General features: G+C 46.0%; 1 long non-coding RNA gene and 1 pseudogene across 1 annotated transcript; both read right to left on the bottom strand.

Moving 5' to 3' along the window:
• LOC124795943 lies at window positions 1-23697 on the bottom strand. Its single transcript, XR_007016726.1, has 2 exons — window positions 23441-23697; window positions 1-296 (listed from the first exon to the last, which is right to left on the bottom strand). It is a non-coding gene; the product is annotated as an uncharacterized LOC124795943 (long non-coding RNA).
• LOC124717846 lies at window positions 22919-23036 on the bottom strand (annotated as a pseudogene).
• Window positions 23698-27991: the final 4294 nt, after the last annotated feature.

Below are 27991 nucleotides of genomic sequence, written 5' to 3'. Positions count from 1 at the left end.
TTTTCAAACAACTAAATATTTTATTGTGAAAGCGAAACTTCGATGTTGCAGCTACAAAAACACATTTGAGAAAGTAGAAATAGTAATGTCTTCTTTGGACAAACGATTTCATTTCTCACAGAACAGTCTTTTCATTTTTCTTACTTCTTACTTTGCGACACAAACATTTCTTCAGATTCCTTAAAGAATTCATTTTCCTTTCATTACTCAATTATCTCTTTTCTTCTTTCAGTTTCGGAGGTAACAGACATTCTATGGCAACAGATATTCTTTGCCGCTCGCAGAATCTCCCTCATCTAAAACAAAATAAAAACGGCATCCATGTACTGAAAGTGTCTACAATGGTACAAATAAACTATATCTAGTACTATAAAAATTGTTTCAAAGTAAGTGCTCAGCACTTGATTCAGGAAGAGAAATAACATTTCTCAGATAATTCTGCGAAAAATTTCGAAGTGACAAGTGTTATATGACAATACTTGTCTTTTCAAGAGGATTGAAATACTGTAAAAAAGTAAATTGTTCCACTAAGAAATAAATTTGCTTCATCATCTATGTCGATATAAGAGTTAAGAGGCTTGAACAAGTAACAAAATTTCGTGCAGAGCTCTACTGAGGTACTCCTACTCACTTGACAGAACGGCGAAAGGTGTAATCCCCCCCCTTCTCTCCCCCCCCCCCCCCAGTAAGACTACCTTCCGACAGTTTTTTTCCATGCAGATTTAGCAAATTTTGTGTGTGTTTAACGGCGGCACAAACAACTGACCATTGAGACGTGGCACAAGAACTGGGTGGGACAAGCGTTTGGCACAGTGATAAGCAGAGAAAATTTAGGCTTTTGGTGCTACATGTATCAAGAGTTTCATTCATGGTACAATAAAAACAAACTACGTAAAACATAAGTAGAGCCTACTTACAGTTGTCTTACAAGTTATGATTGAGCAATACAGCGGATGAACAATGACAGAGCATACGGCGAGTTCGTTCGTTCGTTTGGAAGGTAGGCAGACTGTGTTTGCCCCCTTTCGGTCGGCCGGCTATAACAGAATCAAGGCGTACGCCCTGCAGTCTCTCTCAAACGATTTTACAGAAACTATTCGGTAAAAAAAAAAAATCGTTTTTGCGTTGCTTAAAACTTTATGTATCAGCTTCACGACGATGTGCCCACAATTTCGTTAATGGTCATAGTTATTGTGATATTTACGTTACTGGCCATTAAAATTGCTACACCACGACGTGCTACAGACGCGAGATTTAACCGACAGGAAGAAGATGCTGTGATATGGAAATGATTACCTTTTCAGAGCATTAGCACAAGGCTGGCGCCGGTGGCGACACCTACAACGTCCTGACATGAGGAAAGTTTCCAACTGATTTCTCATACACAAACAGCAGTTGACCGCCGTTGCCTGGTGAAATGTTGTTGTGATGCCTCGTGTAAGGAGGAGAAATGCGTAACATCACGTTTCCGACTTTGATAATGGTCGGATTGTAGCCTATCGCGATTGCGGTTCATCGTATCGCGACATTGCTGCTCGTGTTGATCGAGATCCAATGACTGTTGACAGAATATCGAATCTGTGGGTTCAGGAGGGTAATACGGAACGCCGTGCTGGATCCCAACTCCCTAGTATCACTAGCAGTCGAGATAACACGCATCTTACCCGCATGGCTGTAACGGATCGTGCAGTCACGTCTCGATCCCTGAGTCAACAGATGGAGTGGTTTGCAAGACAACCACCATCTGCACGAACAGTTTGACGATGTTTGCAGCAGCATGGACTATCAGCTCGGAGACCATGGTTGCGGTTACCCTTGACGCTGCATCACAGACACGAGCGCCTGCAATGGTGTACTCAACGACGAACCCGGGTGCACGAATGGCAAAACGTCATTTTTTCGGATGAATCCAGGTTCTGTTTACATCATCATGATGGTCGCATCCGTGTTTGACGACATCGCGGTGAACGCACATTGGAAGCGTGTCTTCGTCATCGCCATACTGGCGTATCACCCGGCGTGATGGTATGGGGTGCCATTGGTTACACGTCTCGGTCACCTCTAGTTCGCATTGACGCCACTTTGAACAGTGGACGTTACATTTCAGATGTGTTACGACCTGGGGCTCTACCCTTTATTCGATCCCTGCGAAACTCTACATTTCAGCAGGATAATGCACGACCGCATGTTGCAGGTCCTGTACGGGCCTTTCTGGATACAGAAAATGTTCGACTGCTGCCCTGGCCAGCACGTTCTCCAGATCTCTCACCAATTGAAAACGTCTGGTCAATGGTGGCCGAGCAACTGGCTCGTCACAATACGCCAGTCACTACTCTTGATGAACTGTGGTATCGTGTTGAAGCCGCATGGGCAGCTGTACCTGTACACACCATCCAAGCTCTGTTTGACACAATGCCCAGGCGTATCAAGGCCGATATTACGGCCAGAGGTGGTTGTTCTGGGTACTGATTTCTCAGGATCTATGCACCCAAATTGCGTGAAAATGTAATGGCATGTCAGTTCTAGTATAGTATATTTGTCTAATGAATACCCTTTATCATCTGGATTTCTCACTTGCTGTAGCAATTTTAATGGCCAGTAGTGTACATGCAAGACACTGTGCAAAACTCGAAAAAAGTTTGCAATGAAAAATAGGGGTCTCTATGACTTTCCGTTTGATGCATATTACATAATATGTTGCTGCATATAAAATTTAGTTAACATATTGAATTTTACTTTATACTTGGGTGGACATCTCTATCTGTCACAAATCTCGAGAAAACTGATCGGATTTAACGCACTCATTTGCAGTGCGGATGATAGCGATGAAGCCAGAGTGGAATATCTTACAACATTCCCCATATTTCATAAGCGGTTTCAAATATCGCAAGGAAATTTTGGCAATTGATAGCACACCATATGGCTATTGCGCAAAACTTCATTATCTACGTCCGCTGCTCGTGGTCTAGTGGCTAGCGTTGCTGCCTCTGGATCACGGAGTCCTGGGCTCGATTCCCAGCCGGGCTTTAGAATCTCTGCCCGGGGACTGGATGTTTGTGTTGTCCTCATCATTTCATCATAATCATCATTCGTGATAGTTGCTAGATTGGACTGCGTTAAACATTGAACTGCGTAAAAATTGGGACTTTGTACAGGCGCTGATGACCGCGCAGTTGAGCGCCCCACAAACCAAACATAATCATCATTCATTATCTACTGTGGCATTCCACTAACTGCAGACTTTTTCGATCAAAGAATGTAATTTTTAAGGGCCATTGATAGCTGGTGAACCGAGAAATGCTATGGATTTGGAACAACATAAATGAAGACATTAAAAGTTTATTTTTATACTGAGGATGTGCTTTTTCATAAGCTATTACCTTACTTCTGCAAAATTCCTCATTTCATAAACTTAATAAACCACTGTTTCAGAATTTTCTCCCAGTTGTGTCTGCACAACACAATAGTGAGGTGAAACTGTGTAAACGTCTCTGTCTTTTGATAAAAGAAGCGAATTTTAACATGGCAACAAAAGGAATGGTTAGGTTTTACTCAAAATTCGTCACTCCTGACGCTTCTCTGAAAGTAATAAATGGTTAACAAATTAGGTGAATATAAAACACTGCTTTTGTTGAATTCTTTTTAGACTTACCAAAGCAGATGTGACAGTAGATCTCTTTGAGTGGTCACAATGCAAGTGTAGGCGTGTAGGGATTCCGCTTAATATTTACAAAAAATGTGAGCAGTTTAGAATGGCATTCCCCTCTAGCGGTCGGCATTTCCCCTACAGTGCCCGGCAGCAACCTCTGTCATTACCGCTCTCTCTACGAGTGCCTTGTCACCTGCGCATCTGCCGGCCACGCTACCCTATGCGCCACCTGCACCTCGGTTGAGCAGAGATGAACAGAGTGTAGCTGTCTATAGGCACATCGATTAACATTTCGGCAATATTATTAATCAGCTGCAGAAGGCTTATTCTCGATTTCTTTACTATTTACAACGCAGATTGTATCAACCAAAGACCCGCCAGGGTAGCCGAAGGCGCTAATGCGCTGCTTCCTGGACTCGGGTGGGCGCGCCGGCCCCAGATCGAATACGCCCGGCGGATTAACGACGAGGGCCGGTATGCCGGCCAGCATGGATGTGGATTTTAGGCGGTTTTCCACATCCCGCTAGGTGAATACCGGGCTGGTCCCCACGTTCCGCCTCAGTTACACCATTCACAGACATTTGGAAACGTTCGCACTATTTCATGACTTACACTAGACGTAAACAGCTGGGGTACACTACTTCCGTCCCAGGGGGTTCGAGGTGGCGTCAGGAAGGGCATCCGGCCACCCTCTGTAATTAACACTTCCAATGCCGTAATAACAGAGCCGACCCTGCGTTGGAGCGGGACAAAGGCCCCGAGAATGAAAGAAAGAAAGATTTTATCAACCAAAGCTTGGCAGCAGCGATAGCACTGGTTGCTGGGGCATGTACATTGGATATATTCTCCACGTTTTGTACTTCCTTCACCGTGGCGTCTCACTCCAATCCTTGGTCTTACAAAACAGGAAACGTACGATCAAGTGATATATTTGCTTCAGAATCCCTCCCCGATAGGGTTGCCATAATCCAAGGACGAAAATCAAGGACAAAATTCGGTGATTATAAAGATGTGGTTGAAACACGGACCGATATGCTGTGCAAGTGACCATTGGTTTGCATTTCAGTTGAATCCTCATCATTACTTTACAGAGTAATTATGAAGATGTGGTTGAAAACTGGAATCATCAATGTCCTTCCACGTTTCTGCAGGTCAGCCAAATCTTCAAAATTACCATAATTCAAACAGTAATTCTATCAGCAAAGGAGTTTTAATTAACATGGAAAATTAATCCAAGCATTAATCGTGTCTATAAAGGAGTGGTCGATGATGAAGAAAATGAATTGCAATTGACATTAAATAACTTTTTAGTTAAAGCATTGAACACACATTATTAACATGTACACAATCATGCTGCTACAATTGATATATATCTTTCACTTTATGCTTTAAACCAGTACGCTTCGCACAGCTGAATGTTAACTTTACACGACCAAAGAATATCAGATACCGACAGCAGAGACGTTGTACGCCAACAGCGGAAAACTGAAACAATCGCAAAGAATCGATTATTACACTGCTTCCACAGTCTGTTCTGAAAATAGCCGAGCGATTCTGAAGTGACACGGAATATCAGCACAGGTTTCAACGGCTATCGTCAAGTTTGCACGAGTTATGAAACACTTGATCGGAGGCCAGTGGCAAAACTTACGAAAAAATTTTTTTTACTTACTGGCCACTTTTTTCGCCGACATTTTCCTCTTTGTCCAGGACACCCGTCTTCGAGCATAAAATCGCGGGCTGTCCGTGAAATCCGCGACGTATGCTAACCCTACTCCCCGACCGTTGAGATCCAACAGTACAGTAGCCAAGTAGCAATAAGACTTCAATTATTGAACGTAAACGTGCTGTGCAGACAGCAGCTGTGTGAACAAAGTGCACTGTTGCCGTACAAACGATGTTAATGACAGACGTTTGCTCGGTAGTAGACATTTTAGACATTTCTTTATGATTCTAGTCGGACAAAATAACAGTGTTGAAGTCGGTCTGTGAGAACAGCATGAGTATACTGTCGCAGCTCGAAGAAAAGCTTCTCCTCGTAGACAAACACTGGAATATGATTGGTGGGAAACTCGCCTATCTTTCCTGGCTGATTTTCATACCGTCTTTTTACAATTGGGTTTTAAGTCCTTTCTCTGTCTGCGCCTTGGTCATCCCTTCAGTAAGGCCCTGTCTGTGTGTACTATCACAACGGTCATGGTTTAGCGATATGCACATATATGGATGGCGGTAGTACAAGAGGACAGTGCATTGGGGAGCTGTCATTTGTACTCAGGTGAACCATGTGAAAAAGTTTCCAACTTTAGGGAATTCAATATTCTGCGAACCACAATATCAAGAGAGTGCCGAGTATACCAAATTTCAGACCTTACTTCGCACCACGGACAACGCAGTGGACAATGGCGTTTGCATAGAGTTGTTACAGCTAAGAGGCAAACAACACTGCATGAAATAACAGCAAAAATCACTGTGGGACGTCTCTGTTAGGATAGTGTGGCGAAATTTGGCGTTAATAGGCTATGACAGCAGACGACCGACGCGAGTGCCTTTGCTGACAGCACGACATTGCCTGCAGCGCCTCTCCTGGGCTCGTGACCGTATCGGTTGGACCCTAGAAGACTGGAAAACGGTAGCCTGGTCAGAAGGGTCCTGATTGAAGCTGGTAAGACACGACGGTAGAGTTGGAGTGTGGCCTAAACCCCACGCAGCTAGGGATCCAGGTTGTCAACAAGGCACTTTTCAAGCTAGCTCCGTGATGGTAAGGGCTGCGTTTTTTGTGGACTGGACTGGGCCCCCTGGAACTGAACCGATCACTGACTGCAAATGGTTATTTTAGTCTATTTGGAGACCATTTGGAGCTATTCATGGACTTAATGTTCCCAAACATCGATGGAATTTTTATGGGTGACAGTACGCCTTATCACCAGGCTACAGTTGTTCACTATTGGTTTGAAGAACATTCTGGATAATTCTAATGAACGATTTGGCCACTCATATTGCCTGACGCGAATCCTCTCGACCATTTATGGGTCATAATCGACACATCATTTCGAGCACAAAATCCATGGAAGGCTACAGATGCTGCATGGCTCAGTATTTCTGTAGGGGAGTTCCAAAGACTTGTTGAGTCCATGCGACGTCGAGTTGCTGCACTATGCCGGGCAAAAGGAGATCCAACACGATGATAGGAGGCAGCCCATGAATTTTGTCACTTCCGTCTATTTACCGAAAACCTCTTTTCGGTATTTCGAGCCGTATGTCAGGAAGAGTAGTAGTTGGTACTTAGTGCCCATATATATACGTTCCTTAAAGCGCAAGAAAGCATGAACGGGGAAAGTCGCATGTAGTTTCACGCGGTACAAAGTATATGTCAGTACTGCATGGCGTCGAGTTCTGTCAGGAAACCGGGATTTCATCCTTTCTCTGTGGTCTATACAAAGAGAGTGAACAAGCCGAAAAATAGAAAATGGTCATGGTCGGTGGAAAAAAATGGATGACCTGACAGGAGGAGTAGAGAAGCTTGGCATTTCTTAGAAAAGAAATGGACCAATACCCATTTTGAATGCAATTACGGATGAGTAAGGTTGAGTTGTTTTGGGGGAGGAGACCAGACAGCGAGGTCATCGGTCTCATCGGATTAGGGAAAGACGAGGAAGTAAATGTACAGGTACAGCTGCTCATGCAGATTCAACGTGATACCACAGTTCATCAAGAATAGTGACTGGCGTATTGTGACGAGCCAGTTGCTCCGCCACCATTGACCAGACGTTTTCAGCTGGTGAGAGATCTGGAGAATGTGCTTGCCAGGGCAGCAGTCGAACATTTTCTGTATCCAGAAACATGCAGTCGTGCATTATCCTGCTGAAATGTAGGGTTTCGCAGGGATCGAATGAGGGGTAGAGCCACGACTCGTAACACATCTGAAAGGTAACGTCCACTGTTCAAAGTGCCGTCAATGCGAACAAGACGTGACCGAGACGTGTAACCAATGGCACCCCGTACCATCACGCCGGGTGATACGCCAGTACGGCGATGACGAATAGACGCTTCCAAAGTGCGTTCACCGCGATGTCGTCAAACACGGATGCGACCACCATGATGCTGTAAACAGAACCACGATTCATCCGAAAAAATGACGTTTTGCCATTCCTGCACCCAGGTTCGTGCACCATCACATGCGCTCCTGTCTGTGATGCAGCGCCAAGGGTAACCGCAACCATGGTCTCCAAGCTGATAGTCCATGCTGCTGAAAACGTCGTCGAACTGTTCGTGCAGATGGTGGTTGTCTTGCAAACGTCCCCATCTGTAGACTCAGGGATCGAGACGTGGCTGCACGATGCGTGACAGCCATGCGGATAAGATGCCTGTCATCTCGACTGCTAGTGATACGAGGCCGTTGGGATCCAGCACGGCGTTCCTTATTACCCTCCTGAACCCACCGATTGCACATTCTGCCAACAGTCATTGGATCTCGACCGCCGCGAGCAGCATTGTCGCGATACCATAAACCGCAATCGCGATAGGCTACAATCCGACCTTTTTCAAAGTCGGAAACGTGATGGTACGCATTTCTCCTCCTTACACGAGGCATCACAACAACGTTTCACCAGGTATCGCAACGTTGTAAGTGTCGCCACCGGTGCCACCCTAGTGTGAATGCTTTGAAAAGCTAATCTTTTGCATATCACAGCATCTTCTTCCTTTCGGTTAAATTTCGCGTCTGTAGCGCGTCATCTTCGTGGTGTAGCAATTTTAATGGCCAGTAGTGTAATAAATCATGGTACTTGGATGAGGAAAGCAGTTACTGCTTCCGAGAATATACCTGCTACTCTACGATTCCATGCCACTGGTGAATGCAAGTCTGTCAAAAAAGAATACAATGTAGAAAGCTCACTGCCAGCATTACTTCTCTTCGAAGACACAATGAATGTCTTCCGCGGTAATTCTGCGAGTATAGTTTTTCTTTTCTTTTTAATTTCTCCACTGCTGACTGTGGCCTACACTCCTTTAATGTGCTCCATTTTTCCCCTAAATACTGTGTCACGTCGTTTCCTGTTGTGATAATCTTCACTTCTGGCTTCGAAACGATAAGGCTTTAGTCCATATTTCTCGCAGGCTATCTTCATCGCTTAAAAGCGCAATTGTAAGTGAACGATTGGCTTCTGTCGGCAGCATTCGTGTGACGTGGTATGCTCTTTGATGCCCCGACGTTTGCCTTTGGTTCTGAGCAACATGCAACAGCAAGGTGGAGGTAGCGAGTCTAGGGCCTCTGCGTGGAAGGATTATCAAATGTATTTATCAATCCCGCTTGACTATGTCGGTATCTGGTAGAATGCTCATTTTAATTTCAAAGTGTTTGGATCGTATCGGTTGGACGCCGGTGACCAGGTACTTGAGTGAACAGATGCCACTCTCTTCACTTACCAGGGCGGGCAGTATGTCAACAGCCACCTCATGTTTGTGAATTCCCGCTACCGCTGCAAACCCTGCAATTTCGCCATCTCGTCTGAAAGGCACTCAAGGAAAGCCCCGCTAAAGCGCACTCGTAACCAAATCATAATTATATTAAGGTATGCTGGGAAGCAGGGCTGGTTAGCCACGAATAAAAATAACAGAAATGCAATAACCTTCAAAAGTAATTGAGAGACGGTTGCCCACTAATAAACCAGCAGTTAAAATAGCGGTGGACTGACGGTTACAGTGGCGTTTGGCACCTATTGTTTATGACGAGAGCACAAGAAAGGCAGTGGTATCAGGAGAACGCGTTCACTTACGTGCCTTGTGTGATATTTCCATCCGCATGTTAAACATAATCCTTCTCACAAATCACGTACTGACTACGAAGGGAAGCTTTACTCACGTTAGCCATTTCTAGAACTCCAGAAATCTATCTCAGGCCCTTTGTACTTGAACACAGTAACAACACGGAAAATTAATATGTGAATAACTTTCACTCGATTTGATCATTTTTGTACTGCCTCGCAGATCTTTCAATAATGATACTAAACTACACTCTTTCTCGTCTGCGGATAATAAACCCTAATAAAGGATCGGTGTTCAGTATTTTCATCACGCTACCAGCCGGTCACCTGCGTATTTAATCTTTCGAAGATACAACCATCAGAAATCTTGCAGGCGCTAAGTCACGTGCCGAAAGCACTTACCCATCCGCCTACCGTCGCTTTAATAACCATCACAGTTGGAAATGATACTTGTACCTGTGGTGTCACCGCCAGACACCACACTTGCTAGGTGGTAGCCTTTAAATCGGCCGCGGTCCGTTAGTATACGTCGGACACGCGTGTCGCCACTATCAGCCACACGACAGGTCTAGAGAGACTTCATAGCACTCGCCCCAGTTGTACAACCGACTTTGCTAGCGATGGTTCACTGACAAAATACGCTCTCATTTGCCGAGACGATAGTTTAGCATAGCCTTCAGCTACGTCATTTGCTACGACCCAGCAAGGCGCCATATTCAGTCACTATTGATATTGTGAATCATGTACCATCAAGAGCGACGTTCATCATTAATGGATTAAAGTGAAGTATTCCACCAGCTATGTCCGTTTTTCTAAATTCTAATTTCCTTGTCCTGTTCCAGACCTCACGCCAGCCTGTGTGAGCTAAAACGCGTGCATTTCGGCCTCCTCTAGTAACACGGTGTTGGCTCTCCTGCCAACCACAACATTGGCGACGAGGCAAAACCGCGTTCTTATCGATATTGCCCTGCTTTACTTGTGTAATGGCTTCGCCACAATCTCCAGATGTACTGTCCGAATTTTATCGCTTACAGAATCAGCAGACGCAGGCATTACTGGATGCCCTTGGACAGCTCGTCCAGGGTCAACGTGCAATGCAAAACGATGCGGCAGCCGCCGCTCCACTGCTAACGCAGTCACAACACGCAGTCACAACACACAGTTGCACCAACTTTTCGACCTTTTGATGCTGCACTGGAAAGCTGGATGAAGTGGTCACGCCAATTTGGATTCCATCTCGCCGCCTACAGAATTCAAGGTAATGAGCGGCAGCCTTTCTTGTTATCATCAGTTGGGGTGAACACATACAGTGTGATAGTCAAATTATTTCCCCGACACGACGTAGCAACTCTGTCCTACGAAGAAATTTTGTCTCCATTAGATGCATATTTCAAAGAATCAGTCAATGTAGTTGCCAAACAGTATACCTTCTTTCGTACAAAACGTACGGCAGGTCAGACTAATCGGGAGTGGGTTGCAACCTTGGAAGGCCTTACTAGGGATTGTGCTTTTGAGTGTCAATGTGGACTCCCTTATTCAGATACTATGGTACGTGATGCAATTGCACAGAACGTTTCTGATATTCGTATAAGGGAACAGATTTTGAAACTAGTCAGTCCCTCCCTTCAACAAGTGATGGACATATTGGATCAGCAGGACACACTTGACTTTGAAACTTCACCAGCCATGTGTAAGGTTAACTGGCCCGCCGGGCGAGCTGCACGGAGCAGTAAACAGCCCTCGCGCCCGGCCGCACCGCTGCTGCCAGGCTCTCAGCCACGTGTGCCCTGCCAGCAAGCAAATGCAGTGCTAAAATCCTGCCTGCAGTGCGCTACTAGACATTCGTGTGAGAATTGTCCATCACGCCAAGCTATTTGCTTTTATTGTAATAAAAAAGGACATATTCAGAGTGTTTGCCAGAAAAAGCTCAGATCAGAAGCTCAAAACCATTCCAGGCCCTTTGCTTCGCGCCGGAATCGGAATCGAACCAAGGATACTCAGGCTCGCGAAACTTCACCCATGGAAATTCATGTAGTTCATTCCACTCCACCCAGTGCCACTCTCTCTAACAGTGACTGTGTTCGTCCCACAAATAGTGTGCATTGACATCACCGGAACTCCCGTCAAGTCGCAAGTGATTTTGTACCAGTGTCAGTTCACGTTGCACGAGACAGTTGCTCTTGTCATCAGCAGGACAATAAACTTTTTGTGGACTTGGACATTAACGGCAAAGTGATACCATTCCAGCTCGATACCGGGGCTGCAGTTTCACTGATCAATCAAGGCACTTACAAACTGCTGGGCACACCTCCGTTGCGTGCCGCAAATGTTAAGTTAACTAGCTATTCAGGTCAAGAGATCCCTGTGTTAGGACAGTGCAGCCTTCTTGCAACATACAAAGGACAAACAAAACTTGTGTCATTTTACATCCTCCGTTCTTCTTCTGCAGTGAACTTCTTTGGATTCGATTTATTTCAGTTGTTTAACTTGTCTGTAGTAAATCAGGTCCTATCAGTGAACCAGACTGTGCCTTCTGACAGTGTTTCTCGTCTATGTGAAGAATTTGCAGACATTTTTGTACCGGGCCTTGGTTGCGCTAAGAACTATAAAGCACATTTGGAACTGAAAGTAAACGCGCAACCGAAATTTTTCAGAGAGCGCAATGTTCCCCACGCATTGCGTGATGAGGTCACAAAAACATTACACGATTTGGAATCACAAGGTGTAATTGAATGTGTGCAGGCTTCTCTCTGGGCATCACCGTTAGTAATTTTGCCAAAACCTTCGGGAAAATTGAGACTTTGTGTGGACTTCAAGGCAACAGTGAATCCACAACTAGTGATTGCAACTTTTCCTTTACCCCGCCCGGAAGATCCTTTTGACAAACTGTGCCCGGGTAAATATTTTTCGAAGTTGGACCTCGCAGATGCGTACTTGCAAATACCGGTGGACGAAGAATCCCAGCGCGTTTTGGTGATTAACACGCATCTTGTGTTGTATCAATTAAGACGACTGCCATTCGGGTGTGCATCCGCCCCTGCATTATTTCAGCAATATCTACAAACTATTTGTGCGTCGGTCCCTACTGCAGCAAACTATCTGGACGATATTGTGATCTCCGGAAAGACTGAAGAAGAACATTTAGCCCATCTCAGAACATTATTTCAGGTCTTGCGACAAAATGGTCTTCGCTTGCGGAAGGACAAATGTGTGTTTTTTGCTCATGACTTGCCATACCTGGGACATGTACTCAATGCCCAAGGCATACATCCCAGTCCCATGCACCTTCGTGCCATACAAGACTTGCCTTCGCTGCAGAATCTGAAGCAGCTACAGAGTGTGCTGGGAAAAATAAATTACTATAACAGATATGTGCCGTATGCCTCTTCCATTTCAGCTCTGCTTCATCGCTTACACCGTAAAGGTGTTCCGTTCATCTGGACGATGGAATGCGAACGCGCCTTTCACCAGTTGAGATCGGCGTTGCTTTCCAATACTTGCCTTACGCCATTCGATCCCCAGAAGCCCCTTTTGTTGATGATGGATGCATCGGATTTCGGGATCGGTGCTGTGCTTGCGCACAAAGATGGATCGCACGATCGCCCTATTGCCTTTGCGTCCAAATTGCTCTCGTCTGCGCAAAGAAATTACTCACAGATCGAGAAAGAAGCATTGTCTCTCGTATTTGGTGTTACAAAGTTTCATGATTTCATTGATGCGGAAACCGATGACGTGGTCGTATCGTTTTCGATTGATCTTCGTCGTGTAGCTACAGCCACAGCTGCCGACCCTGTCCTTGCTACCGTTCTGCGTTTTGATGTTACGCAATGGCCCTTGTCAAAGTCACGGATCGGGGACCCGTTGGTTCGCCGATTTTTTGCTCACAAGGAGAGACTTTTTGTTCGACGTGGTGTTTTGCTGTTGCGTTCTGATAATGATCAGTCCAGGGTCGTGGTCCCACGTTCGTTACAGTCCTCTGTCTTACAGCTTCTCCACCAAGGACATTGGGGTATAGTGAGAACGAAACAACTTGCTCGTCAGCACTGTACTTGGTTCGGAATCGATTCCGCGATTACGAACATGTGCTCTTCTTGCATGGTGTGTGCCGAACAACAATCAGCACCACCACGGAAATTCTTTGCATGGCCAAAAGACACTTTCCATTGGCAACGCTTACACATCGATTTTGCTGGTCCATTCTGGAATGCTCGATGGTTGATTGTGATAGATTCATTCAGTAATTTTCCTTTTGTTGTCCGGATGTCTTCCACGACGTCATCTGCCACCATCCAAGCGTTATCTGCTATCTTTTGCATGGAAGGTCTTCCACAGACTATTGTTTCCGACAATGGCCCACAATTCATGTCCGCAGAATTTCAGTCATTCTGCAAGGCCAATGGTATTCAACATCTGACGTCCGCGCCGTTTTCGCCACAGTCAAATGGTGCCGCTGAATGATTGGCCAGGACTTTCAAGTCACAGATGTTGAAGTTAAAAGAGTCGCATTCTCGGGAGGACGCGTTATTGCTCTTTTTGTCCTCGTATCGCTCTCAGCCCCGAGATGGTCGCTCGCCGGCTGAGTTGCTCCACGGTCGCCCTCATCGAACCTTGATGTCTTTGCTACACCCGCCGCGTCAGGTTCCTGCGCAGCGGCAGACACCTGCTTTTGCCCTGAGCGACGTTGTCTGCTACCGCCACTACCGAGGTTCACGGCGTTGTCTCGAAGGGCGCATTCTTCGCTGCCTCGGACGCGCTATGTATCTGGATTTGGGGGCTTCTGGTGAGGTGCGCCGGCATCTAAACCATCTGCGCCTCTGTCATCGCACGGGATCTGCCGCTCGCCGTCTGCTTTCAGCGACGGTGCCGTCCGGTCAGCGCCCTGGGGACCCATCTACTGGCTCGCCTCAGCCCCAGGTGTTACCGACGCTGCCTTCCATTTTGCCCCATGGCGACGCGCCGCCGCCGCCGCCTGTTCTCCCGCCGGCGACGCCCGCAGTGGACGCTTCGCTGCAACCGCCGGGCGCCTCCCTGGGTCACGAGCCGCCGATCGCTTCCCGGGACCAGTTGTACTCCGACATGGAACTCTTGCCCGCTACGGACCATGTGTCGTCTTCGCCCGTCGGGTGCCCCGGCCCGATGGAGGTCGACCCTTCGGCCCCTCCTGTCTCTCTACGGGCGCATACACCGCATGTTGGCGTGCACCCTGGAGCAGGTTTTCAGGCGTTTCCTAGCTTCCCGCGGTCCGAATGGCAGGGTGCGGGTGGCACAGCCTCGCCTGTTGTTAGGCTCCCCACCTCATCGCATACGTCAACATGGGGTCCTCCCCACGCCGGGCAGAAGCCTTATAACACGACCGTGCGCCGATTTGCGGGGGAGGAATGTGGTGTCACCGCCAGACACCACACTTGCTAGGTGGTAGCCTTTAAATCGGCCGCGTTCCGTTAGTATACGTCGGACCCGCTTGTCGCCACTGTCAGTGATTGCAGACCGAGCGCCGCCACACGGCAGGTCTAGAGAGACTTCCTAGCACTCGCCCCAGTTGTACAACCGACTTTGCTAGCGATGGTTCACTGACAAAATACGCTCTCATTTGCCGAGACGATAGTTTAGCATAGCCTTCAGCTACGTCATTTGCTACGACCTAGCAAGGCGCCATATTCAGTTACTATTGATATTGTGGATCATGTACCATCAAGAGCGACGTTCATCATTAATGGATTAAAGTTAAGTATTCCATCAGCTACGTCCATTTTTCTAAATTCTAATTTCCTTGTCCTGTTCCAGACCTCACGCCAGCCTGCGTGAGCTAAATCGCGTGCATTTCGGCCTCCTCTAGTAACACGGTGTTGGCTCTCCTGCCAACCACAACAGTACCCACATTCAGAGTCATTTTCTACTCGTGCACGTTACTGCGTGTAATATTTGAGGAATAGTCTCTCGTTGCTCAGATGGTGTATCGGACACTCGAAACAGTGCCTGAAAAGCGATAGTATTCGGAAAATACTATATTACATCTGAAATGAACATTTTTGCCTAGCGCGCATCTACGTGACCTGCCTCTCAGTCAGCCCACTAGCGACTTCTACTTTAGAACGCTCCAACACCTTTGCTGGTGCCCCTCCACTGAAAATACGCTTCCGCACTCGTGATCACAGCAGATGTAACCGCTTTTGGAACTGAATGAAAACGCACGAGTTGGATCAGGGAAATCTGATCGATTAGGTATTCTCCTCAATTACCTTCTTTAGGTCACAAATAAAATAAACAGTCCCTAATCTATAGGGTTAAGAACTCCTGGGACTATTTTATGTTTTTGTGCGATACCTCGATCTATTGTAAGCAGACCAGTACGAGGATTCCCCTTCGCCATAGCCGTTCTGCGCGATTTTAATCTGACGAGAAGGTCTACTACCTACGTGAAGATTCTTCTAGAACAATCGAGATATTTCTTGCGCTACTGCACAAACGACACGTACTGAGGTGACAAAAGTCATGGGATTCCTACTGATATTTTGTCGAACCTCCTTTTGCCTGGCGCAGTGCGACAACTCGAAGTGACATGTACTTAACAAGTTGTTGGAGGTCCCTTGCAGAAACACCGAGCCACGCTGCCTCTATAACCGTCCATAACTGCGAAATTATAGTCGATGCTGGATTTTGTGCACGAACTGATCTCTCGATTATGTTCCACAAACATTCGATGGGATTCATGTAGAGCGATTTGGTTGGCCAAACCATTCTCCCGAATTTCCAGAACGTTCTTCAAACCAATCGCCAACAGTTCTGGTCTATTGACAGGACACACTACCATTCACAAAAATTCGATCGTTGTTTGGAAACATGAAGTCCATGAATGGGTGCAAATAGTCGCCAAGTAGCCGAACATAGTCATTTCCAATCAATGATCGCCGGCCGGTGTGGCCGAGCGGTTCTAGACGCTTCAGTCTGGAACTGCGCAACCGCTACGGTCGCAGGTTCGAATCCTGCCTCGGGCATGGATGTGTGTGATGTTCTTAGGTTAGTTAGGTTTAAGTAGTTCTAAGTTCTAGGGGACTGATGACCTCAGCTGTTAAGTCTCATAGTGCTCAGAGCCATTTGAACCATTTTTTGAATCAATCAATGATCGGTTCAGTTGACCAGAGGATCCAGTTCATTCCATGTAACCACAGCTCGCACCATTATAGAGCCGCCACCGGCTTACTCCGTGTCCTGTCGACAACTTGGGTTCATAGCTTCGTGAGGTCTGCGCCACACGTGAAACCAACCATCAGCTCTTACCAACTGAAATCGGGAGTCATCTGACCAGGCCACAGTTTTTCAGTCGAATCAAACCGATATGGTCTCGAGCCCAGGAAAGGCGCTACAGGCGATGTCATGCTATTAGCACAGGCATTCGCGGCGGTCCTCTGCTTCCATACCCCATTAATGCCAGATTTCATAGCACTGTCCAAACGGATATATTCGTCGTACGTCCCATATTGATTTCTGCGGTCATTTCACGCAGTGTTGCTTGTCCGTTAGTACCGACAGCTCTACACATACGCTGCTCCTCTCCGTCGTTAATCGAAGGCCGTCGGCCTCTGCGTCGTCCGTGGTGAGAGGTGATGCCTCAAATTTGGTATTCTCGGCACGCTCATGACACTGCAAATCTCGGAATACTGAATTCCCTGACGATTTCCGAAATGGAATATCACGTGCATCTAGCTTCGCGTTGAGTCTGTTAGTTCCCGTCGTGCAGCCGTAATCACGTCGGAAAGCTTTTCACATGAATCACCTCAGTACAAAGGACAGCTCCACCAATGCACTACCCTTTCATACCTTGTGTACGCAATACTACCGCCATCTGCATATATGCATATCTCTAACCCACGTCTTCTGTCACCTCAGTGTATAACTTCCGGCTACTTCACTCTCGCCTTCCTACTCTAAGTGACTCGCTGGGTTAAATATGTAGGGTACGCACAGAAAGAAAGCGGGCCACTTGCACAGTGGATCCAAGTGCGAGGGGTCTGATCCCAGTGTATCTAATGAGGCAGCACAAAATGGCAGCCGGGTGCCACCGCCGATCGTTGCAGTCTCGTGGCTGCCGGTAAGCCAGAATGAACGAGACTATCTTTGATGTGAATCTTCAGGTTTTGGCGGCGCAAAGACTGTTCCATTAAGTTTCGGGTGTGCAGCCGCAAGAATTCTCCATCTTCTTCTAATATTTCGGGTGTATAACATTCAGCCATCTTCAGAGTGAGCAGCAAAACTACCGCTCCAGTGCTCGCTTCGTCCCTTTGTACTCGTGTACCGCGCAACTGCGAATGTGGCCACAGATGGAAATGCGCCAGAGACGTTGGTCGGCGGCAGAGACGTGCACAATGCGCGAGTTACATCTATGACTCCGCAGTCGATCTGTGTTGGCGTGTCGATATATTATTATGAGCTGCACTGACGGCGTCTTTGTGAGTTTATTACACAAAGTGCCGGATTCCATGACTTATCAAGGTTGAAACCACTCTCTCTATTAATAAATTGGTCGTCGAGCGAATCTCAATTGCCTCCTTCACTATCGAGTCCCAAAAAGATGATGTGGTTGCCAAAATTTCGGCGTGCTGTGCTAACGGAATCGAGGCGCACGCCATGGGATCTTCCCTAAACGATTTTACAGAAACTAATCAGAAAAAAATGATTTTCACATTAGTGATAGCTTCGTATATCATGTTCAAAGTGAAGTGGCTATCGTTTCGTTGATGGCCATACTTTTTATGATATTATCATTTAAGTAAGACGCTGCGCAGTATTAGAGAAGTTTGCAATGAAAAATATGGGTCGATTTTTCTTGAGACTTGCGAGGTGGTCTCTGTCTCCAATCTCGAGAAAATGTAATTTATGTAGCACTTCGACCACACGCGCGCAAGACTGAAATATTCATAACATACCTCTTATCTCCTAAACCGTTCAAAATATCGATACGAGATTTTGGCAGGTGATAATATGCGAAGAGGAAAGTATTTTACCAAACGGTTAACATACGGAACTTGCTTATTTACGTCGATATAGCCGAAGCTAAAGTTTTTATTCATTTTTTCAACCAATATTGTAATTTTTAAAAAGTCATCGATAGCAAGTGAAAAGAAAATTCGCTTGTATGAAAATAAACGTGAAAGTACTTTTGTTACAGCAAGCCGACACAATGATGTTACTTACTGTTTGTTTAATAAGACGCTCTGTTTCAAGATTCTGTCACAATAGCTACTGCAGGATGAGTTATGACAAAAAAAGAAAAATTGAACATGTCAAAAAGAGAAATGAAGGCATTCCTCATAACTTGTGAAGCGTCTTCAAAAGATAAATGGTTAACAATTCAGAGAAAAATACATCGCCAATTCTGTAGCCAGTTGTGCAGAATCCTGCTATGTTCTGCAACTCGTCAGAGTGTTCACAGCGTCAGAGTAACGAAAGAGTAATTAGGTTAGTTCTACTTTGCGGCAGAAGGGCATTATTGTTCTATAAGAAACAACGAATTTGGTGGTTGTGTATCTGTTGATGACAATGTTATAAAAACATGATCATCATTACCTTATGAATCACTGAAAACTATGCATTAAGTTTAAAATAGATTATAAAAATATATAATATATCTTTAAAACATTAGAAATAATTAAGGTGATGCTGCGAATTATTTTCAGATTTCGAAGCTGAAATACAGGGAGAAAATCCTTTGGTAAGTGTCTGTTCCGGTTGTTCACTATTAAAAATACGATGGGTTACACGATTGCAGCAAAATTGGTACAGAATTGGCGACTTTTTTGTGTTTGAGTTATTAACCATTTCTCTTTCAAAAAAGTTTCATTAGTTATGAGGAACGGTTATATTTCTCTTGTTCACCGGTATAATTTTGCTTTTCGCCAACACAGCGTATAAATTGCAGAAACTCATCTTGCAGTAGCTATTGCGATAGAATCTTGAAACAGAGTGTCTTATTAAACAAACAATAAGTGACCAGAGTGGTCAATATCTTACAGAAAACCTCCTTGTGTCGGTTTGCTGTAACATAAGATGAGAAATTTCACGTTTATTTTCATACTAGCAAATTTTCTTTTCACTAGCTAAAAATTATAATACTGGTTGAAGAAAATAAAATGAAAACTGTAGCTTCGACTACATCTACGTACATAAGAAAGCTCCGTATGTTAAGCATATAACAAAATACTTTCATCTTTGCGTACAATCACCTGCCAAACTCTCGTATCGATATCTCGAACGGTTTAGGAAATGTGAGATATGTTATGAGATAGAAACCTCCTCCCAAGTCTAAAGAAAAATTCAGTATCTTAGCTAAACTGCATTCGGAGCAACATATGGTTTAATATGCACCAAGCGTGAAACCATAGCGAACCGTGTTTTTCATTGCAAACTTTGTCGAATTTCGCGCAGCGTCTGACTTGTGTGAGAGTATCACAATAACTATGGACGGTTCTCCATGAAGCTGATGTAGAAACCTATATGTAACGCAAAAAAAAAACAATTTTTTTATGAATAGTTTCTGTAAAACGGCCTTGCCGCAGTGGTAACACCGGTTCCCGTCAGATCACCGAAGTTAAACGCTGTCGGGCTGGGCCATCCGGTCTGCCGAGCGCTGTTGGCAAGCGGCGTGCACGCAGCCCTTGTGAGGCAAGCTGAGGAGCTACTTGATTGAGAAGTAGCGGCTCCGGTCTCGTAAACTGACATAAGGCCAGGAGAACGGTGTGCTGATCACATGCTCCTCCATATCTACATTCAGTGACGCATGTGGGCTGCGGATGACACGGCGACCGGTCGGTTCTGTTGGGCCTGTTCGGGCGGAGTTTAGTTTGTAGTTTCTGTAAAACCGTGTGAGAAAGACTATAAAGCTAACAGAGCGCTCATGACGTTCTACTTGTAATGGCTGTGCTACACCTTGACTAGCAGGCTAACCAGCGTTCTCCGTGTGGACTCATGTACACTACCGGGATGCAGGCTAACGGCTGTCTTTCGGTTCTTACACTAACGGAGTCGTCCGGTTGCCTAGTATTATTTCAATTGCTCCCTCTTACTTTAACTGGAGTTCAAAATAAATAGTTTATTTCACGTCCTCTTATGGATGGCGTGAAATATTTCTCTGTAAATTTTGTTTATGCCTCTATTTAGTATTATTATAACTAAATGTAAGTAGAAAGAAAACTGGATGAGGATACATTTATATATTGGTACGTAACGTATCTGCTACGTTACAGGGGCCTCTTATGCGCTACATGGAACGTGTGTGTAGTAGAGATGGGTCGTTAGCTAACTAACGGGTCCAACAGAACAGTTCACCAAGATGAACGGAACGAGCGAGGAACGAATTCTATGGAACGGTCTTTCATAGTTCACTTCTACATCTACATCTACATCCATACTCCGCAAGCCACCTGACGGTGTGTGGCGGAGGGTAACCTGAGTACCTCTATCGGTTCTCCCTTCTATTCCAGTCTCGTATTGTTCGTGGAAAGAAGGATTGTCGGCATGCTTCTGTGTGGGCTCTAATCTCTCTGATTTTATCCTCATGGTCTCTTCGCGAATTATACGTAGGAGGGAGCAATATACTGCTTGACTCTTCGGTGACGGTATGTTCTCGAAACTTTAACAAAAGCCCGTACCGAGCTACTGAGCGTCTCTCCTGCAGAGTCTTCCACTGGAGTTTATCTATCATCTCCGTAACGCTTTCGCGATTACTAAATGATCCTGTAACGAAGCGCGCTGCTCTCCGTTGGATCTTCTCTATCCCTTCTATCAACCCCATCTGGTACGGATCCCACACTGCTGAGCAGTATTCAAGCAGCGGGCGAACAAGCGTACTGTAACCTACTTCCTTTGTTTTCGGATTGCATTTCCTTAGGATTCTTCCAATGAATCTCAGTCTGGCATCTACTTTACCGACGATCAGCTTTATATGGTCATTCCATTTTAAATCACTCCTAATGCGTACTCGCAGATAATTTATGGAGTTAACTGCTTCCGGTTGCTGACCTGCTATTTCGTAGCTAAATGATAAGGGATCTATCTTTCTATGTATTCGCAGCACATTACACTTGTCTACATTGAAATTGAATTGCCATTCCCTGCACCATGCGTCAATTCGCTGCAGATCCTCCTGCATTTCAGTACAATTTTCCATTGTCACAACCTCTCGATACACCACAGCATCATCTGCAAAAAGCCTCAGTGAACGTCTGATGTCATCCACAAGGTCATTTATGTATATTGTGAATAGCAACGGTCCTACGACACTCCCCTGCGGCACACCTGAAATCACTCTTACTTCAGAAGACTTCTCTCCATTGAGAATGACATGCTGCGTTCTGTTATCTAGGAACCCTAGTCGCGGCTTTCTACTTATAGTTTCCGGGAACGGGAAACGGTCGGTCTCGTTCCCGCAACGGCACGTCGGCCGGTTTCGTTCCAGCCTCGGTCCCATTCCCGCCTGTCTCGGTCTCGGACGCGGCTGTCTACTTGTAGTTCCAGGGAACGGGAAATTGTCGGTCTCGTTCCCGAACGGCACATCGGCCGGTGTCGTTCCAGGTTCGGTCCGTTCCCATCTGTCTCGGTCTCGCTCGGCCGTACTCGTCATTCTTCGCGTGGCCACTCGTCGCCGTTCCACTGTCGACTCCTCATAGTTCAGTATCGAGTTGTTGTTGTTCATTTCATTCGCTTCGCACGCCCATTCTAGATCTGTTTGACACCTTTTTTGAACTCTGAACGTCTGGTTCTTTTCGTGTTCTATTCAGCGTCCACGATCGGTAATTAAAACGATTGAAACGTATTTTATAATTACGTAGACTACATAAAAATTACGTAGTGTGTAATACGTACATCTTTTAAGGTAATAAAACGGCGTATCAGCTTTCTTCAGTATTTCGATAAACAGCACAAGACATACTTGTAAAAAGGCAAGATTTTGTTGTTGTTACAAAATCAAAGGACGTCGGCACACGAGTGGCCGTTTTCCGTCTTTTTTTGATCCAAGGTAAAAGAGCATGCTCACTGTTATGGAAGGCAGACCGACTTACAACCGAATGAAGCCAGCGCTTCGTAATCGAGTGAATAATGTCACATTTTGTAAAGGGAATATGATAGCTCCTACAATATTATTTCAGTGGTACAGTGTGGCGCACGAAAAATCAGCCCCGAGTACTAGACTGCTCATTGTCGCTTACCAATCGTCATCTATTGTTTCGAAAATGTTTGCACTAGCTTATTTGTTATTTCTTCACTGCCTAATTATTACATGTTTATCTATTCTGCTCGTAGCGGTCAACAAAAAGCACTCTGTCTTCTGGCCACAAGTGGCCCATCGGGACCATCCGACCGCCGTGTCATCCTCAGCTCATGATGCGGATAGGAGGGGCGGTCAGCACACCGCACTCCCGGTCGTCATGATGGTTTTATTTGACCGGAGACGCTACTATTCGGTTGAGTAGCTCCTCAGTTGGCATCACGAGGCTGAGTGCACTCCGAAAAATGGCAACAGTACATGACAGCCCGGATGGTCACCCATCCAAGTGCCGGCCGCGCCCGACAGCGCTTCACTTCGGTGATCTGACGGGAACCGGTCTATCCACTGCGGCAAGGCCGTTGCCAGCGGTCAACAAATCCTGCGTAATTGGCGAGCAGTCTGTACTCGGGGCCGGTTTTTAGTGCGCCACCTTATATTATTTCACTGCGATCAGCCACATAACGCTACAGTTGGCTAAACGAGATGTTTTGCAGAATCACGAAAATTACAAATGTGTGAGAATTCTGTTATGAATAAACACTCTGTACTGCAGGGGGAGGCAAGTGCCCCCTCTTGGCGCCTTCCATCTTCAGTCACCTATGCTACTAATTTTTATAAGAACCATATACCAAGCACAATGAAAAGTGAACGAGTAAATATGAAGTTCCCAAAAAAGAGCGATGACCAGTGAACTAGTTCCCAAGAATGAACGACTTTGCCCATCTCTAGTGTACAGGCACACGTAGTTGTAGGTAGGTGGTTAAGGACCTGGTGTGCCGCTTCCACTTGTCGCGGCAGGTGCCGTCGCTGGCGACGCCCTGGCCGGGCGCGCAGGTGACGGGCCTGTCGGGTGCGTTGATGAAGCTGCGCAGCAGCGGCTCGAGGCTGGGGTCGGCGCGCAGCACGTCGCGCAGCGGCAGACGCAGCAGGCGGCGCAGCGTCATCAGCACGCGCGCGGGCAGCTGGCGCAGCAGGTGCGCGGCGCGCACGCTCAGCGTCTCGTAGACGGGCCGCCCCAGCGCCGCGCGCACCTCCGCCGGCCGGGCCACCAGCAGCCGCGCCGGACCGCGCAGCAGCGCCTCCAGTCGCGGCTCGCCCAGCGCCTCCAGCTCCGCCACCACGCCCTCGTCCAGCAGCGACTCCAGCGGCTTCTCCAGGATCCCCTCTACCTCCCTGTCCCTCTCTCTCGTCTCGAACACTACCGCTTCCTCCCGGTCGTTCTCCGAGCTGTTGACAACATTACGGCAATACGTCAGAGCTTCACATACTAAACAGTCATTAAAAATAAAGGATTCTGCACAACATTATCATAATAAAAGAAGCTCCAGTCCATTCGAAAAGACACTTTGCACTGGACTACGGACTACAGATGTACAGTCGTGGACAAAACGAGCGAGACCCCTCACCTTTTCGTTATGCTGATCCGCACAGCTTTGAAGTCTGCTACACAGCATAACAGGCAAGGCGATGAAGTGCTACCAACATACTATGCACAGGCGTGAAATTGACAAACTATCCGAACTTTCCAGAATGAGATATTCACTCTGCAGCGGAGTGTGCGCTGATATGAAACTTCCTGGCAGATTAAAACTGTGTGCCGGACCGAGACTCGAACTCGGGACCTTTGCCTTTCGCGGGCAAGTGCTCTACCAACTGAGCTACCCAAGCACGACTCACGCCCCGTCCTCACAGCTTTACTTCCGCCAGGTCCCGAGTTCGAGTCTCGGTCCGGCACACAGATTTAATCTGCCAGGAAGTTTCATATTAGCGCACACTCCGCTGCAGAGTGAAAATCTCAATCTGGAAACATCCCCCAGGCTGTGGCTAAGCCATGTCTTCGCAATATCCTTTCTTTCAGCAGTGCTAGTTCTGCAAGGTTCGCAGGAGAGCTTCTGTAAAGTTTGGAAAGTAGGAGGCGAGGTACTGGCGGAAGTAAAGCTGCGAGGACGGGGCGTGAGTCGTGGTTGGGTAGCTCAGTTGGTAGAGCACTTGCCCGCGAAAGGCAAAGGTCCCGTGTTCGAGTCTCGGTCCGGCACACAGTTTTAATCTGCCAAGAAGTTTCATATCCGAACTTTGTCAGACTGTTTTCAATCATGTGTAGGACTGTATTAATGCTGATTAGTGTGTTAAACACAACACGTAAATATGAGATATAAATGAAAGAAGAAACGTTAATTAGTATGAACTGTACTAATAAAAATGAATTTCAGCTTATCGAGATAACACAACTGTTCTAGTAAGACTAAGTACCCCAGATCGTTACGAATTAGCAAAATATTATACGCATTCGGCCGCGAAACGGTTTGTGTCAGACCAGTCATAGTGGATTACCGTTGCTGACCTACCATGAAAGTGCGCAAATTTAGCAATACGTAAAGATTCATAACGAAATTCACTTAAAAATCATTCAGTGCCACACGTAGGTCAATTCAATTATTGACAGAGGCGGAAAAAGGAAGGCAGTAACAAGTATGAAATTCTACAAGAGTTTCATATTGACATCCACAGGGCGCCAGTACAGAATCAATGTAGCAATAAAACGTATTGGGAGCGCGAGAATTTCTTAAAATTGCTTTACTGATAGTGTATCTGCCTCCATAGAGATTAGAACAGAAAAAAAACCAGACCTCCCTTGCATTAGCAAACACCTTTCACTATGCTAGTGGACAACCCAGGCAAACAGCCCTCTATTATTACCTCAGACATGCATAAGCCGGCAATTTCGGAATGAAAATAGCAAAATGATCTGCAGTTTCTGTTGCATAGAACTTTCTGGTCTCTAAAACATGAATTTTCTACGTTTATGTCATCGCTTATGTGACAATCATTCGGGATGTTTATCGAAATAACAAAATACTGTTATTAGCGAGTAACGGCAACGGGTTCCATACAACGCTGGTGACTACTTTGAAGGACAGTAACAAGTGCAAACATGTAACTCTTTTGTATCGATTGTGAATAAATAGTTGCCACTCTTTAAGTTCCAACCCTCGTACAGTCTGACAAAGTTTGGATAGTTCGTCAATTTCACGCCTGTGTATAGTATCTTGGTAGCACTTCGTCGCCTTGCCTGTTATACTATGTAGCAGACTTTAAAGCTGTGCGGATCAGCATAACGAAAAGGAGAGGGGTCTCGCTCGTTTTGTCCGCGGCTGTACAGTGTAACCCATAAGTCCGTTAAAATTTGAAAATTCAGTGTTTGCTTTTTTTCCATTATTGTTATTTCATCCCCCCTCGTCCCATGTAGGCTAGTGGGGGAGGGGGAGCTAGCAGCGGAACAAATAACCTGCTCTCCAGCCAGCAGAACTAAACGGTAATATAGATGCTAAAACAAAAAACAAGGAGACACGTGCACTACGAATTCAAAGTAATTTGAAAAGGTGACATGAATGGGAGAAGTGTAAATAATGAATTGTTTAAAAACAGTGATAAAAATGTGGACAGACAGAACAGTTAAAACACGTGAGCAATACTTGAACAACACTTAACACTTGAAAACCACTGAACAAGACAGAAGATTCACTGAGCATTAAAAATGGAGTACCGTGCACTTTCACTTTAACTGGAAAAGGACCTGCCCTGGGACAGTGGATTGTAAATGAAAAGAAGAATAGATAAGGAGGGAGATAGGGGAGTGCTGGTGATGAGGACTGGGCAATCGTAAGAGATGGTGACTAGACAGGGGTGGCTGCGGGGGTCAAGGAGAGTGTGGCAAATGGTCTTCAGAGCTGTAGATAGGAGAAGAAACGGGAATGGGGGGCGACAGGGAAGGGGAAAAGGGGATGTGGTAGGGAGCCCTGGGGGTGGATAAGGTAGGATGATTCAGTGTTCGTGGCTCAGGACTGGTGGGATGTGCAGGAAGAGGGACAGCACACTGGGACTGGAAAGGGGAGGGGACGCAGTAGGCTTGGTGGAGTTGAATTTGCTGATGGTGCACTGTGAGGAGAGGTGGGAATTTGAAGCAAGGCGATGAGCATGGCGATCGAGCATCTGATGGGGCTTAACATAGGACGGGCAGAGATAGCCAAGGCTGGGGAGGATCAGGGATTTGTACGCGTGAAGTACAGTGTAGCGGTTTCAATACTTCACAGAAAACTGTTGGTGGAGAGATAAAAATTCACACACATACTTTATATCACATGGAGTTTTATTGAAACCAAAACAAAGAGCACAAAACAACCAACAGATGACCCTTGGCGTGATACAGAAGCAATAAATAGCATAACAATTGAGGTTTATTATAGACGATGTTCTTAAAGCTATAGCAAATGGTCAACATGTCGGCTTCATCAGCAACACCTGTAGTCCAGCGCCAATGTTGTGAACAGCACTGTACAACAAATCAGTAGGACTGTGATAAACTGCCGTCATATGTTGTGTTTTAGCATCCCAAATGACAACTGTGGTAACCCCACAGCCATACTCGTAACCACACGGATTGGCGTCTGGGGTCTGGGAGGTCGAGCATGACAAGACGTGGCGGCTCAGCATGCGATCCTCACCAAATGATGTGTACAAGATATCTTTCACACGTATAGCGGCATGATGCATAAAAGTAGTACCTTTCAGCAGGTTTTTGTCAGACAGGGTAGGGATGATACGACTCAGTAACATATCTGCGTACTTCGCACCCGCCGCACTGACATTTTGTAGCTACACGATTCTCATGCCGCATGACTGACGTGTCGCTGTCCAGCACCAATTTTGCGCTTGTTTTTGTTTTCAATAAGATCCCATGTTATTTCAGACATGTGTGTCAAGTTTTACCTCTCTGCCTACGTTATTACGTGACGTAGCGCATTTTGGAATGTCAACAGACTTTATGGTCACACTGTAGATTACGTTGGAAGTTTGAAACAAAGTTGGCAGGACGGATTTTTCATTTTAAAATTCGTTCTACTGCTACATACCAAAGAAATGTTTCTTTCCTTTGATGAAAGCTATCGAATACAATGTATAATACTTAGATGTTCAAAAAAATGACTCTAAGCACTATGGGACTTAACATCTGAGGTCATCAGTCCCCTAAACTTAGAATACTTAAACGTGACTAACCTAAGGGCATCACACACATTCATGTCCGACGCAGGATTCGAACCTATGACTGTAGCAGCCGCGTGGTTCCAGACTGAAGTGCCTAGAACCGCTCGGCCAGCGTGGCCGGTTTTAGATCTTCAATTTGCTTTTAAATTATGCTGCTTTCAACTGACGAACGTATTTTTCTTGTTGTACATGGCTTTCGATAAGACGATAAGTACAAATTTCGAGAAACAGGCTAAGAGGCTGTGTTAGAAGTCTAACGAACTGGAAGACCACCTA

The sequence above is a fragment of the Schistocerca piceifrons genome, chromosome 1 (assembly GCF_021461385.2).
Source record: "Schistocerca piceifrons isolate TAMUIC-IGC-003096 chromosome 1, iqSchPice1.1, whole genome shotgun sequence".
NCBI classification, from domain to species: domain Eukaryota; kingdom Metazoa; phylum Arthropoda; class Insecta; order Orthoptera; family Acrididae; genus Schistocerca; species Schistocerca piceifrons.
Note: the sequence above shows the minus strand (reverse complement) of the source record. Positions and strands in the feature narration are given on the sequence as shown.